Genomic DNA, 17,388 nt, shown 5'->3' on the forward strand with positions numbered 1-17,388 from the left:
TACAGGTTTATTTAAATTGCTAGTAATTGATGGATCTGTGACAAAAGCAAACTTAAGCCACGTCTTATATCCTCATTATCATTACATAAAAAACGACCAGCTTAGGCTTGATTGATGCATGCTCTCTTCCTGTTCCTCCAGAATTCTTTGATTCTATGATTTACAGAATATTTGTTAGAAAGATCTCTGGAGTTCATCCATCTAAGTATGTGACATTTGTTTTGAACTGAAGAACTCCTGTTTCTTCAGGACTTGATCCTTTCTTTCATAAATATTAGTGCAGAAGCTAGTTTCTAATAATTATTAGATGCAATTATCACCTTCCCAGCATAACAACTTGCTGTTCTGTGACAATTATCAAAGCATAAGGACAAAGCATCCATCTCTTCAACTTCATGCTTTATTATTTGACATAATCAGCTTTATACTGCTGATCTCTGAAGGTCCTCCATTTTGTTTAAAGTTTAGATTAAATTAACCTGCACTTGATTACTTATTTTTCCCTTCTTACAACTTGTGTCTCTAAGGGTTCTTTTGTTATGAAACCTGACGTCTAACACAGAATTGATGCTTCTACTAGTCACCAACACCTGTAAAGGATTTTATCCATTCACGCCATAGCAACCCCTATACTGCTATCACTTAACCATTCCCATGAAAGTTTTACTGACGGTTTATTTTGTGGTGGAGATCAGAAAGATAGACTTTTCCTTTAGCGTACACATCTAGCAAATCTTCACAGCAAAAATATAGTTTTGAATTTCGAAACGTTATGATTTCCGTTCTAAAAAGTTGTTATAGAAAATAGAATTAATCAATTTCAAACACATGTTAGTGTGTTTTATGTTATGTACAGCATCTATTTGAGAACTATTTAATAGCTGGATTTAAATTGATATTTATCCATTCTGATCAAATTTTCCAGGGTATATATGTGGAAATTGTCTAAAAGTGTAAATCTGTACAGGTTTTTTAAATACTAATCTTATAAAAATTTCATGAAATGACAAAGCGGTCTTAGGAATTTTTAAAAATTTTATTTCATGTTTTGCATGTTGAAATGGACCCCTCTCCTATTTAAAAACTCTAGATTATCTATTTCATCACCTTTATTTCTTCTTAAAGGACAAATATATTTCCAAATAATGGCATATAATATTCTTACATACATTGCCAGTATTGTGTATACCTTATCAGTTCTCTTTTTAAATTATTATTTTGTGTTTTTCTTTATGAAACATGGGAGAACTTCCAAATAATTTAGCCGTTTGAAATGATCTTTTTTTTCCTTTTCCAGTGTTTTTTTAATAATTTCCATTTTAAAACCTTTTTGTCTTTCATTTTTTTCTATGCCTTTAAAATGTATTTTTAGTACAACAGTGTCTCTCTTCCTTTCTTACTAAAGAGAACATAAATGCAAGCATATTTTCTTTTCAATAATTCTTTAGTCATTTGGATTTAAGGTTTTGTATTGTACTGTATTCTCTAATTACCGGTGAGCTAGCTCTTATATAGCAGACCATTTTTAAATTTCCTTTGTGCACTAATTGTTATTTTATTGCACTGAATTCAGAAATAAAATATTTTGATGCTGCAGAACAAGACAGTGGTGATTAATAGCTTGGGATTTGGAGCTGCTTAGACCAGATGCTCCCCTGTCGGCCTGTGGCTAGCTCAGAGGCTTGCTCAAGTTACTCTCAAATGTGGCAAATGGTATTCTCTCACTTGCTATAATATTAAAGGACATGTGTAAAATATACCTCTGTGCCTGGCAAAGAATTAGTATTACATAATGGGAATTTTTATTATTATTTTTGAAGTCACTACAAAGGCTACAAAGATGACATAACATTTAGAGCAATGTTTTTAAGAAGAGTATTCTTAGTTATCTTAATTTATCCTACTTCATAAACTGTTAATCTTATCTCATAAATGGTATAATTTAAATAAATATTATATTGCTTTTTCTGACTGATAGAGATTGATAATGGGACTCTGTATCTAATAACATGTGTATCTGTCCTGGGTTTTGTGGGGTTTTCTTTTTTTTTGTTTTATTGAAGTATAGTTGATTTACAATGTTGTGTTAGTTTCAGGTGTACAGCATAGTGATTCAGTTATACATATATATATTTTTTTCATATAGTTTTCCATTATAGGTTATTACAATACAGTAGGTCCTTGTTGGTTATCTATTTTATATACAGTAGTGTGTATATGCGGGGTTTTTAATTGACTTGATTTTTTGAAGCAGTTTTAGGTTTACAGCAAAATTGAGCTGAAGGTACAGAGATTTCCTGTATACCCCTGAATTTCCACTTTCCTCCCCATTATTCATGTCCTCCACCAGAGCGGTACATTTGTTACAATTGATGAACCTACATTGTCAAATCATAATCACCCAAAGCGCATAGTTCACATTATGGTTCACTCTTGATGTACATTGTATAAGTTTGGGAAAATGTATAATGACATGTGTCCATCATTATGCTCTTTTCATAGGAGTTTTTTCACTGCCCCCCAAATCCAATATACTCTGTCTATTCATCCTCCTCTTTTCCCTCTAACCACTGGCAACCACTGATCTTTTTCCTGTCCCCATAGTTTTGCCTTTTTCAGAATGCATACCTTCCATACCTGGAAATCATACCATAGGTAGCACTTTCAGGTTGACTTCTTTCACTTAGTAATATGCATTTAAGATCTCCCTATATATTTTCATGGGTTGGTAGTTGTGCATTTTTAGAGCTGAATAATATTTCTTTCTCTGGATGCACCACAGTTTATTTATCCATTAACCTACGGAAGGACATCTTGATTGCTTCCAAGTTTGGGCAATTCTGAATAAAGCTGCTATAAACATCCGTGTGTAGGTTTTGTTAGGACCACTCACATTGTGAAGGGTATATGTTTTATTCAAATTCTACTAAATTATATGTTATTCTTATCTAAAAAGTATCTTAACAACATCTAGACTGGTGTTACCCCAAATAATTGGGTACTGTAGCCTAGCCAATTTGACACATATATTAACCCTCACATATTACTCCCTTGTTTACCTGCTTCTATGAAACCCCAGGTTTCCTTCCATTCTTTGTGATTTATTTTTACTAATGAGCATTTTTCTTATTGCAATAGCCTGAATAAAATCATCTCCTTAATTTTCCGAGGCATTTTGTCTTTTTACACCTTATTATATGTTTCTCGAATTAGTATTTTATCAGTTGAATTTTCAAAAAAGAAACAAAGGGAAATGTGTAGTTTAACTGCCTGAGAAATTCTCTTTTAATCATAATCTCTTTTTTCCTTAGGTATTTCAAAAAATTAAAAGAAAGAAAAAATATTCTAGTCTTCTAACATGATATATTATGTATTATTTCTAGTGTATTTAAATCTTGAGCATATTTAGTTTTCTTATTTTGACATCTACATTTTATTCTTATGCAAAAAGTGGGTTTTCTCTTTATTATCCAGTCTTCTCAATTTCTTGTTTGATTGCCTATTATTTCTATTATTTATAGATTAATTTTTATAAATCATAATCTTTCATATTATTGCAATTTTAATAATTTATTACTTTTATGATTAGTTGTATTAACATTTTTATTCTGATGCTGATCATATTTCATTGAATGCTTTTTTTCTATAGTTTCATTTAAGATGGATTTCTGTTGTTCTGTTAGTTATGCGTAAAATCTCCTGTTGTCTCACTCTGCTCGCAGACAGATGTGGTTTGGTTACTTGTTTCTGAGTCTGTTGGGGAGGAGCTAGTTGAGAGTAGTTGTTTTGCAGGTATGTTTTCTGCATTCTTTAAGCACTTTATTTTTATCCAAAACCTACATATTAGTTCTAGTTACTCCCCTTTTAGCATTAATTCGTTTTAGAAATTAGTTTATTATTTTATATAATTCTGAATATCTCATAGGTTTCCAGTGTTTTACCTAAGAGGTGTAGGTATATTTTCAGAGACCTTTGCAACTGTCTGATTCATCCCAGTGAAATTGTGACAGTGCTCATATTACTTTTAACAAAAGCAGTAGAAAAGAACTGAAATGCCTCCTGACCATTCTCCAAACTGATTTATCTAAAAGCCACACAAATAAACATATTTCCCAGAGAAATCAAGTTTCTTATAAGAGATATCTGGCACTGACATATTATTCGATAAAACTAAGTACTTCCCAAGGCAACCTATCTAGAGCATTCCTCAAAAGGAGTACATTACCAACTGCTGAGAGAGCCTTTCTCAAAGTAAAGAAATTCACAAAATCAAGAATAACAATGGGAACGTATCTGTTGGCACTTGTTTTAATGTTAGGATTAAATGTTAAACATTATTTGAAAAAAGTTACAGGTATCATTTATGTATTTTGCTGCATATCGCAAATTAGCTCCAGTTTCTGTTGACTAATTTAGGAATGTAAACATAGTCCTTGTATTTATTTTTTAAGAATTTTTTCCTGCTGAAATGTTTAACATGATCATCCATTTTAGTGTCAAATATTAAAATATAATTTATAATAGGTAAATAGTTTTCTATTAAGTGTTTAAAAATATTAACTATAGAAGAATGAAAACTGGTTTTTATTTTACCTTTAAAAACATATAGTGTCCAGTACTTGCGGTCCACTTTACTGATTAAGAAAATACAACACAAAATACAAAACAGTGTTTTAAATGTAATTGAGAACATGAGTATGCACATAGGTAATATAAGCAGAGAATGGAGAAAGAAAGGAAGAAAAAAATTGCTTGCAGAACTTAACAGAAACCTGGTTGTGTTACTTGATGGCTATTTTTTTGTAATTGAGTTATAAATATACTAAACTATAAAATGACTTCTAACTACTCTCATTGATAATATATTTTCTTGAATATTAATGATATACTGTGTTCTCCCAAGCATCTATAATTGCATATAATAGGAATTTGAATATTTATGTTTCTCATCTTTAATATGAAATTAGTAGCATTTGATTTTTTGTGTGTGGATGTGTGCTTTTATATAAAATGTAATATATTGAGGACTCTTCGTGTCCTCCAAATATTTCTGTGTACATTATAGAACCAAGAAAAAAGAAGCTGTAGAGAATCAGCTGCTTTGAGGATTGTGGAGGAAGCATTTGAAATGGCTGCGCGACTCAAGCCATTGCTCCAACAGTACCCTCTTTCTTCCAGCCGAATACAGACCCTTGTCTATACAAGCAAAAGAGTGTGGTCACAAGTAATCAATATGATGGGGAGAAAAGGGACTGAATTTCTCTTGTCTCTCCATTTTCCATAAGTTAGGGGAATGCCTTTCGTTCTCCCTAAACCAACTGAAATGGAGCCCTTCCAAGGAAATTTTTTAGAGCAGCTGGGGGGAGGGATTGCTTCAGGATGGGCTAGGCTTACCTGCTCAGGCAATAAATATGCTGCTAACTGCTGTGCAGGTATGAGCAGGCAGGAGCCAGGACAGGCATAGTTAGGGTCTTGGTATTTCTTCCCTTTTTTAAAAAATTTTTATTTTATACTGGACTATAGTTGATTTACAATATTGTGTTAGTTTCAGGTGTACAGCAAAGTGATTCAGTTACACACACACACACACACACACACATATATATATTCTTTTTCAAATTCTTTTCCCATTTAGGTTATTACAGAATATTGAGCAGAGTTCCCATGCTGTACAGTAGATCCTTGTTGGTTATCTATTTTAAATATAGTAGTGTGTATATGTCAATCCCAAACTCCCAATTTACACCTCCCCCACCTTTCCCCTTTGGTAACCATAAGTTTGTTTTCTGCTTCTGTGAGTCTATTTCTGTTTTGTAAATAATTTCATTTGTATCATTTTTCTTTAGATTCCACATATAAGCGGTATCATGATATTTGTCTTTCTCTGTCTGACTTACTTCACTTAGTATGATAATCTCCAGGTCCATCCATGTTGCTGCAAATGGCATTATTTCATTTTTTTTAATGGCTGAGTAATAGTGTATTGTATATATGTACCACATCTTCTTTATACATTCATCTGTCGATGGACATTTAGGTTGATTCCACATCTTGGCTATTGTAAACAGCTCTGCAATGAACTTTGGGGTGCATATATCATTTTCAATTATGGTTTTCTCCTGATAGATGCCCAGGAGTGGGATTGCTGGATCATATGGTAGCTCTATTTTTAGTTTTTTAAGGAACCTCCATACTGTTCTCCATAGTGGCTATACCAGTTTACATTCCCACCAACAGTATAGGAGGGTTCTCTTTTCGCCGCACCCTCTCCAGCATTTATTGTTTGTAGACTTTTTGATGATGGCCATTCTGACTAGTGTGAGGTGATATCTCATTGTAGTTTTATTTGCATTTCTCTAATAATTAGCAACATTGAACATCTTTTCATGTGCCTATTGGCCATCTGTATGTCTTCTTTGGAGAAAGAAGTCTTTGGAGAAAGTCTATTTAGGCCTCCTGCCCATTTTTTGATTGGGTTGTTTGTGTCCCTGTCTTCTTTGAAGTTAACCTATTCTTTCTTCCTAACTCCATTCTGATTTGCCTTTACATTGTGACAATCACTTCTAAATTAACTAAAGCCATGTATGTATGACCCCGAATAAAGCACTGGAGGAAATGCACTTGTTTAGTAATACTGAAGTGGACTAGACCATCTCAGATTATGTAGAGCAAATACAAATTAATAAAGCTACTGAAATTTAGACTCTCTTCTCTCTGCTCATTTACTTGTTTCATATTTTTTTGTCTTCAAAAACAGATTATCTGGAACAAATACATCTAGGTCAATCTTCAGTATTATTTGAATAGCAATATCAAGTGAGAATTTCACTATTAAGTGGATTTGTCATCCAATTGTTTTGGAATGCTTACTAATGTAGGACTTTAACTGTATGACAAGCTACGGTATTTCCTAGTAAAACTTTACTAAAGTGCCTATTTTTGAAGCAGTAACTTCACTATGATACAGCTTTCTGACCCTTTGACATAAAAAAAAAAAGGTATCTTTTTACATCCTATATTCCATTCTTGTTTGTTTTTTCCTGAATGCACACTGCACAGTCTTTCTCACTTTTTAAGGAATTAAATGAATGAAAATATTTTTCCTTTAATGATGAGTTGAAATTAATTAATTTTGCACAATATTATGTAAATCTTGATCCTTTACTTTTGAGAGTCCTTTTCTCTCCCTCTCACTTGCAGGAACCTATATCTTGATATCCGTATGCATGGTTTAATGTGCAACAAAACAAACAGTTTTCTGGGAATTTTGTCTCATATGCTTTGGCTGCAGTGAGAAAGCTTAGCTCTTCTCTACAGTTTGACTTTTCCATTGTCTCACAATTAATATAAGAGAAGCAATGTGATTCTTGCAGTGTTCGCTATTATTTTTGTGGTGCTTTACAGCGACATCTTAAATCATTAAACGTGAGAGAAAGCTTTGCTTTTTTCTCAGTTTTATTTAATATTGAATATGCTTTTGAAAGCCCAATAGATGATAGGTATTAGCTCCTGTAAGTTGGAATCCCTCACATGGAAATAATTGGCTATCAGGACTGTACACTGTGTGTATTACCACCAAAGTTGGTGAAGTTGTGTATGTTTTAGTTAACAGTTATGATCAATTAGACCTCTAAGTTTAAAAATGAACTTGAGGTGAAAAATATGTCATGCTATTAAAAAAATCATATATAGAGCATTTCCTCCAGCCATGCATTTTACAAATAAGTAAAAGAAATCCCAGAACTAAAGAATATTTAATCTTTGTAGCAGAGGTAAGGTAATTTAAGTTTATAGCTGTTTTTCTGTTTTAGATTGCCCAGTGTGTTATGGAATATCTTTGGGAAATGAATCCGTATGATAATCTGATATTCTGAGTACCACCATGTTCTCTCTTGGGAAGCAAAAAGACTACCTGATTTTTGCTCTTGTTTTTAGGTCAAGGGTGCTGAGGTCTGTGAGCTCCAGCTAAATGAAAGTTTGCCTCTTTCCTGTGGGTAGTATGAATCGTCAGTATCTAAATATCTGAAATTGAGTATTTTTGTGTAAATATTTTCATGTCATAGTTTCCAAGTTTCTCTTTGTTTCAAGTTTCTCTTTGAAAATTTTACTTTCTTTTTGATAGTAAATTACGGAAAATACATATAAGCATCTGAAAAAATGTAAATAAGGATGTGTGTGTATGCGTGTGTGTGTGTGTGTGTGTGGGTGTGTGTGTGGTTAGATGTCATCATACACCTTTAATTTCCAACCCGAATAAATAGTAAAATGTGTGAGAAATCAACCCCTGAGCTAGTCTCCAACCTGGCCTCTTAACAATAATGTCTGAAGTCACCTTGCAGCAAATAACAGACAAGACATCTTTGCCCTCATCACTGTGTAAACTGTGCCAAATACGAAATTCTAGACTGTTCAGAGATCAAAGATTCCCACCTTCCATTCCTTTTCTTCTCACTTTTATAATGAACTAATTGTGAAACATTTCTAATAATTCATTACTGTTGCTTAAGTCTCCTCTACTAATCTGGCCTCTCATAGGTTATTGTGGGGAAAGCATGAATAAGAATTTCTCAAATCCTGTGTCCACACACACAGGTGCACACACATACACACAGAGTTATTCTGGGCTATTTATATTAGCTAAATCTAACAGAACTGTTGTTAGATAACTAATTCTTCCACAAAATAAAATCATAAAAATAATTCCTGGATTAAAAATAATATACATATATAGCTTTGTTCTTAGGCATTTTTTTTGAAATCTCAGTCATTTTGAGAATTTTCACAGTGTTGTCATGATAATTGAAAACTTCATGTTGTATATTTTAAATCCATAGGTGAAAATCACTGCCACATCTAATTTATATTTTCTTTTTAGAACTTAGAGGAATATTGGTTCTTGTACTTTTGTCCAACGACTATAGGAAGGCCAAATGAGAACAAGTTGTTAAAGTAATTAAGGGATCCCATTTTCTTTAATAATTAAAGATAGAAGTCAGAGTCCTCAAATGAACCTCAACTTGAGCTGTCAGAGAACATAGAGAACAAGAAAATAAAGATGGAATAATTTTGGCAATCTATTCTATGCTGTAAATCAATGTGGAAATCTGCCCCATTGCCATACATCCCTGTGTACTTATCTAGATACTGTATGCTTTAAAGGAGAAGGTAACCTATTAAAGACAAAGCAGAGTAAAGATAAGAACCAGTTATATGCCATATATTATCACAAATAATATTACAACAAGCCTATAAAGTAGATTTTATTTTATTTTATTTTCATAGAGAAAGTGAGGCCATGGTGTCAAATGTCAAAAAAATGACAAACTGCTCAAGTTGCCATTGAACTCAGACTTACCAAATTTAGGTCTGTCAAACTCCAGGGCCCATGTCCTATCTATGACACTAAATATCCAAGAAAATGATGTATTGTCTCCCTCACATCAGAAGACTAGTAAAGTTCTGACCTAATGAGATTATTTGGTGAAAATACTAGGATATACAAAGACTTTTGTCCCAAGTGTATTAGTTTCCTAGGATGGCCATAACAAATTACCACAAGTTTGTTTCTAAAAAATAAAGAAATTTATTCTCCCATAGTTCTGGGGGCCAGATGTTCAAAATGAAGATGTTGGCAGGGCTATGCTTTCCCTAAAATTTCTTGGTAAGATCCTCCCTTGCCCCTTCCTAGCTTCTGGTAGTTGCTGGCCTCTCTTGCCTTGTAGCTGCATCACTCCAGTTTCTTCCTGCCTTCAAATAGCTGTCGTCTCTCTGTGTCTGTGTTTCTGTAGCTCTCTTTCCTTATAAGCAGTCCTTGCATTTGGGACCCACCCCAATCCAGGATGACATCGTCTTAACTTGATTGCATCTGCCAAGACCCTATTTTTAAATGAGATCTTTTCTACAGGCACCAGGGGTTAGGACTTCAACATTGTCTTTTGGGGAGACACAATTCACCCACTATAGTAAATCATTTTGGGTTTTTGGTATTTCTAAGAAAAAAAATATAGCCAATAGACATATTTTGTGGAGGCCGCTTAATATTAGCCTTGCCTCAGACTGTGGTATCTATGACACAGCAAAGATGATTTCCAGGACACTTGCAGCTTAGGAATGGGTTTCCAATCCTCCTATTAATGTCATAGCCTCAGGTTTTGTGTGGAGCCAAGCTGATATGTGTGTGCATGAAATGGTACAATAGATGACTAAGATAGGGAAATATTGATACCTAAATACAAATTTATTTTCTGGAAGAAAAGAAAATTCTGGACTGAGTCACTAACATATACTATATTGCTTAGTAGGGTGGATTAACCACATTAAAAATATATTTTTGACTAAACTTTAGACTAAACTTGAACATCAGAGTTAGATTTTCTATAGATTCTAATCTCCTTAAAGGACTGTGTTGAAATCTTTAGTTATTTAGACAAGTGTCCTTTATTTGAATAGTTGTTAGTCAACCAGTGTTTTCTTTCCCACCTGATCATATTATTAAATGGATCTATATTGGATACACTGGATAAATGTAGTCTGCTAACATTTCTTTAAAATAAAGTTCACTTTTAAAACTACATTTTTCTTTAGATTTGTGTCCCCACCCCCCTTTTTTGGAATCCTGAATTCTATGTTTCAGGACACCTCCATGTACCTTTTCCTATTACAGCTTCCATTAATCACACATTTTTTTCCAAGTTTTTAATTAAAAATTTGATATATCCAGATGGACTCATGCTTATACATTTCAAAATTACCTGTCATGCATGTAATTTTCAAATATTACATTCATATTGGTGCTTAAATTTGGCTGTAAGAAAAATATCCTGGGAATTTTATCTTGTTATATATATAATTAAAATTTAAATCAATTTTAAGTTGTTCAGTGCTTAATATTTTTCTATTTGTTTTGGGACTTTCAAAAACAGGTAGAAAGTATATGTACAAACATTTTTATACTCACCCATTTTAACAATCTAGAATCCTCACCATTAATCTCACTTTGGTGTACTCTTTCCCTGCAGCTGAATGTTACTTGTAACTATAAGTGTTTCACTGACTCTCTTATTCACTTTTATTCCTAGAAGTGGAAAAAAGTATTATAAATTAGTATGTTTCCTTCATACCCCTTTTTCCATTATGCTTAGCCTTGAATGTCAATAAATTATTTTCTCTAACTTTATAATTTTCTTAGTATTCACATGATCATTTTTATGTACTAAAATTAGTATTAATAATTTAAATATCTAGGATATGTTATGCTACATAACGTATGCGTGAGGTATTCCAAGAATGAAACTGGTATTTATCTACTCGGAGTGCCCCAGCTGTTCACACGTGGTGAGAGGCATTGATGGTGAGCAGACAAATATTTAGGGAAGGCCATTTTCCTAGTTCAGATGTTCCACAGCAATAGGAAAGGGGAAGGCAAGGATTAAAGACAAATGAGCAATAAGTTTGGCATTAGGAGAGCCCAACAGACTGGATAGGAATAGACTGCCCTAGGAAACAGGATTTAAGTGAAACACAGATTATGGTCACAATGCAGAGAATCAAAACAACAGAAGGGGGTTTGGAGGAGGACACAAAGAATGGGAATGATAGAATGAAGTGTCCTATACAGAGTAGTCCCTACCACTCAAAAAAAATAAAAGATTATGCCTCTGTGCCTATGATCCTAATATTCAGGGAACCTTCTTCTGTATTAATCTCACACCCCCTCCTTCTAGGACAGTCTTAAACAGGTTGCACGTGGAGGAAAGACTTATCATACAATTTAGTAGGTGGTTAGAAAAACTACTAATGCATAGTAACAGAGCTGACTTCAAAGCTATGGAAGAATCACCATGGCTTGCATGGGACCTGCGGACTCTTCCAGGCTTGAGGGGTTCTGTTCCACTTTGTTCATATATCTTAGATTTTGTTCTTTCATTCAAGTAATATTAATCATTGTGTTCTGAGGTTCTTTTAATGTATACCAACCTATCATTCTCCTGCAAACCTTGTGTCCCTCAACTTAAAAATGAGGTTAGTATTCTTTTAATATTGAGCCTCGTGTGCTTCCAGCTCTTGTAAAAATCCCCTTTTTCAGGTCTTATCTCCTTTCTCACACTCATTTTCTTTTTCCTATTTGTTTCCAAGTAACTGCCCCATTCTGAGAAATTTAGGTCAACGTTATGCTCCTCTGACCTCCTTGCTTGCTGGGACTTTTACCCTCTCATCACTGCAGCAATTTGCTCTGATGGCTCACCAAGCCTTCCTCCTTAGAAATTAGATCCCATTTGAAACATTAAGATAAAATGTAATTCATGGAGGGAGGTCGGCTAGGGAGCCGTTTTAAGAGCTTTGACTCTGGAACCAGGGTACTCCAATTTCTTTAACACTTTGTGTTCTTTTTTTTTTTTTTAATTTTTAATCTGGAAAATGGGAATACTAATATTATGTATCTTAAAAGATTGAAGATTGACAGTGTTAACACATCTAAAGTGCTTGGAATGATGTGTGCTTCATAGTAAATATCCAGTAATTCTATTTTTTCTTTCTACTTCATTCTCACCATTTTCCTTCCACTTGTCTCAGTCCTTTAGTTTCACTTTTACCTAAAAGTCAGCCGCACCATAACATTTTTCTGTGTGCTTTAGATGTTAATGATTTTATGTGTCATGCTGGCTCTCCTGTATCTGCAAGCTCTCATTTTAAACATTCTACACAATTTGCCCCTAATATGTAACAGATATACTCACATTTTTCCCAACTTAATCTGTTCTCCGTGGATTTTGATTCCTCTTACACTGATCATCATGATTGCCTTTCTTTCTTTCTCAGTGGCAATCTGGGCTCTGCCTCATTCCATCTCTGAAACTGCCAGCGTTTTCTCCATATGCCATATTATTATTTTCTCAACCCGGGAGGCTCCTGTTGTGCTTTCACTGCCAATTGCCAGCACCAGCATATCTTTAATAAGGGTGTGGCCTCCTGGGCTACTTGGAACCCTCTTTGCCTTCAAGCACAAAAAGCGGGAATTGTCAAAGAATTTGCATAACTGGGTAGCTCTTGACCCAAAGCTGATGGATATAATTACTCCAGCTCCATTACCCCTTGATTGTTCTATAAATGTCAGCCAGGTCCATTTATTTGACAGAGTTGTTTAAATCTTGTATATTCTTACCAATTTTTTGGTCTACTTTTCCACCAATTTTGAGTTTTAAAATCTTCTCTTATAATTGTGGATATGAATACAGATATTTCCTGTTTTGTCAGTTTTCATTTATTTTTGAAGCTCTGTTATAGGATACACCCATTTTAGCATTGTTATATCTTCTTGATGACTTGCAAACTCTTTATTAAACAATTTACTAATTTCTCCTTGATCATTCTGATAGTGGTATAGCCATAGCACCTATCTTATGTTTGGTTTTACCTGGTATATAATTTTCATATTTTACTTTTTGCCTATTATTATTATTTTTAGATTTAAATTGTGTCTTTTGTGTAGATCCTGTACTTGGATGTTGATATTTTTTCATTCTCTTAAAGTTAGTTTTATTGGAGTATAACTTACGTTTAATAAATCTCACCCTTTTTATGTGTAAGTTCATGGAGTTTTTAAAAATTATACACTCATATAATCATCAATGTAAAGTTTCAAACAATTCCATCATCTTAAAAGTCCCTAATGCTCATTTGCAGTGAATCATCTTCCCCCCACCACCCCCGCCAGGCCCTGGAAACCACTGATTTAATTTCTGTCCCTATAGTTTTCTATTTTCTAGAATTCCATATAAGTGGAATCCTAGAATATGTAACCATTTGTATTTGGCTTCTTTCACTTAGCCCAATTTTTTTGAGATTTATCTATGGTGTTGGCGTGTACCGGTAGTCTTTCTCTTTTATTGCTGAGTTGAATCATTACCTTATCTAGTATGACAATCATTGTCTTTTAATTGAAATTGTTAGACTACACATATTTAATGAATATATTAATATGGTTGAATTTACATCTACTATCTTGCTATTTGTTTTCTGTTTGTCCATTTCTTCTTTCTTTTTTCCACCCTTTTGGATTGAATATATTTTATATTCCATAGTATCTCCAATATTTGTTCTTTTAGTTATCCCTCTCTGATTTACTTTATTACTTGTTGCCCTAGTGTTAAAGATGAATCTTCAACTTAACACATTGTACTATCTGGTGATAGTATACGTGTGAGACTTACTGTAGCGTATAGAGCGTAAGACCCTTACAATAGCATACTCCTGTGTTACCCCCCATACCTGTGTACTGTGGCTTAATACATTTTATTTGTTATCTACAGTGTAAATCCCACACTTCTTTGTCATATATATGTATGCACATATATATATATATATATATATATATAACAAGGCACTAAATTAACTTTTAAAGAAATAATAAATGGATGAAGCAAAGTTTCTATAGTACGGTTTTCTCTTTCCAATACCCTTTATTCCTTTTGTAGATCAGATTTTCCATGTAATAGTCTTCAGTTGAATAATTTCCTTTAGCATTTCTAATAGTGAAGGCCTAATGCAAAAAAAATCAAGAAGTATTCTCAGCTTTTGTTTGTCTGAACTAGTTTCTTATTTCATATAGGCTGACTTTTCTTTTTTCTTTTGACATTTCCAAGATGCCTTTCATAGTTTCTGAGGAAAAGTGGGTAGTCATTCTTTGTCCCTCCATATATAATATGGCTTTTTTTTCCTGGCTAGTTTCCAGATTTTCTTTTTATTACTTTATTTTTAATAATCAGTAATTATGATATGCCTTGGTACAGTTTTCTGTTTCATTCCACTTTATTTTGTTGAACTTCTTAGACCTGTAGGTTATTCTTTTAATGAATGTCAAATTTTTTAAATCATTTTTTAATGTATTTTGTATGCTTGGACATTTGAAATTCTGTGTTGATGTGGGTCTGGAGTTCTTTTTCTTCCCTTTACAGTACTTGACTCTATTCTAGAGGGCAGTTTAGTTACTGCATCCTTTAAAAGTTTGTTTATTTATTTGTTTTAATACTTTGTAAGGCTGAGTTTACAGTAGTCTTACTGTAGAGCTTGTTTATCCCTACTACCATGACTCTCCTTGGGTCTCTGCTGTATGCCCCAAGTATGAACAAGGTCTCTCCACTATGATAGTTGTAACTCGAGATCTGTGGCCTGCATGAGCTTTTAGAAATTGTTTAGATATACAGGTATCAAGAAACTTTTTTTTGGAGGGGTCTGGCCTAGTGGAGTTAAATCCTATTTGTGTGCTACTTAAGATTCATCCAAAAATTCGAGGGACCCCTATGCATATTTCTGGAATGTTATTTACATAACTTTTTCTTGTGTTATTTTGCTCCTAAAATTCCACCTACTTTGACCTCCCCAAACTTGAATATCTGTCTCCTCAATTCAACAAGACTATCATGCAGTGCTTGGGTGTCTCCTGCCTATGTCATGATCTGAAAAGGCACATCTTGCCTTTCTAGGTAGAAAGCTGGGTCAAGTGTAGTCTCACTTTATTATTTCTTCTCTCTCAAGGATCATAGTACTATGATGCCTGTTGTCAAATATCTGAAAAACAGTTCTTTTATATATTTTGTCAAATTTCTAGTTGTTCATGTTAGAAGGGCAAGTCAGGTACCAGATACTCTATCATGTTTGAAGTTATCTATAATCATGTATTTTTTTTCAACTTGAAGTCCATTAGCCTCAGGATGCATTTCTGAATTAGCATGAAATAAAGTGTACATCTCTGGGGACAAAGTCTGCAGCTTTCATCTTTCTCATGGATCCCAGTGTATATGAGTCTGCCTATTTGTTTTGTGATCTCTAATATATTCTGTCACGGTGAATATACAAAATGCACAAAAGGGGGTTAATTGACTGAGGCTACTGTTCAAATGATAATGAATAAATGCTCCAGTGGCACTTACAAAATGAATTTTAAAACTTTATAGAATTAGAATATAAATTAATAGAATGTAGTGTTGTGTGTAAGGAATAATATACTAACTTGTTCATAGTTCTGGAAAGATAGACAGTGTTCAATAAATACTTAACAAACATATTGAATTTTCACTGTATGGAAGATACTGGGAGAGGTAGTGGGGAAAAAAAATGCAAATGTACATAATTGGTGGCCCTTCCTCTCCAGTGATCACAGACTACATTTGATTGATTGATGTTGTTCACTGTTTTAATCATCTGCGGGTATATGTAGAAGTATCATTTTGGCATATAATGTACTCTTCTATTACACGTTCTACTTTAATTTCTGTATATAGCCCCTAGATATAGGTTCTAGAAACATTTACCTTATGTATAATTGTTAGTGTTAAAATGAAAATAATTTTAGTTGAGTCATATCAGGGACACCTCTCTCATAAGATAAGGTTAAAGATTACAATAAATTAAGATTTTACTATTTATTTATATATCTACTGATAAATAAATTATAGAGAATATATTTAGTATTAGGAAAATACTTTAAAACCAAATTTTGTAAGTATTTAGTAATATAAATGCTTCTTTTTAAGTTCTTAGTTTTAAAAAAGTGGATTTGTATGTCAACTTTATTAGAAATAACAGCAATATTTAGAGATTAAATATAGTTTACGCTGGTGTGATTTAACTATTAGTTTGAGCATTGATAAACCTATGAATATTATCCACTCTGGCACTGTGTTATTTTTGCAATATCACAAATCCTTCAGCCATGTCCATTAGGAATGTAATTTAACAGTATTTTCATGTCAGTAGACAAAAATTAAATCTGACCATTCAAACTTGTCAGTTACTGAGAGTTTGATACATCATTTGTCCACATTCCGTTTAGGTTATTGAAGAGCAAAATGTGAAGGATCTAGATTTTTGATTTCTTATTTCATAGGAATCTGAAGACATTTTTTCCTTGTAAATACAAGGAAACCTACTTACTGCAAAATTTTACTATGTTCAGAATGAAGAAATTTAAGAAAAAGTTTCAAACTCCCAATTTTTAAATATAAAAGGTTATAATTTCAATTTCTAGGCTTCTCAAATAAAATGTTAGTATACTTCAGCTCCTATCTACCTTGTCCACCCTATTTTCATTCTATCTGTATGAGAATGTACCTTTTCAATATTTTAATTGAGGCATTCATGATGATCCTCTAGCAAGAGACATTAGCCATTGCAGATATGTATATCACTTACAGAATCTTACTAATTTTAGAGGTCTCAGCACCATAGAAATCCCATTTATTTTAAGAAATATAACATTAGCAATAAAGGTTGCACATGAAAGATGTTGAAATCACAGATTTCATAGCTGCTTTACAATAAGGGCTGACTCTACTCATTCACATATCTCTGTAAGCTCTGCTGAAACAGCAGGATTTTGAAACTGGCTGT

The sequence above is a fragment of the Balaenoptera acutorostrata genome, chromosome 6 (assembly GCF_949987535.1).
Source record: "Balaenoptera acutorostrata chromosome 6, mBalAcu1.1, whole genome shotgun sequence".
Classification (NCBI taxonomy): domain Eukaryota; kingdom Metazoa; phylum Chordata; class Mammalia; order Artiodactyla; family Balaenopteridae; genus Balaenoptera; species Balaenoptera acutorostrata.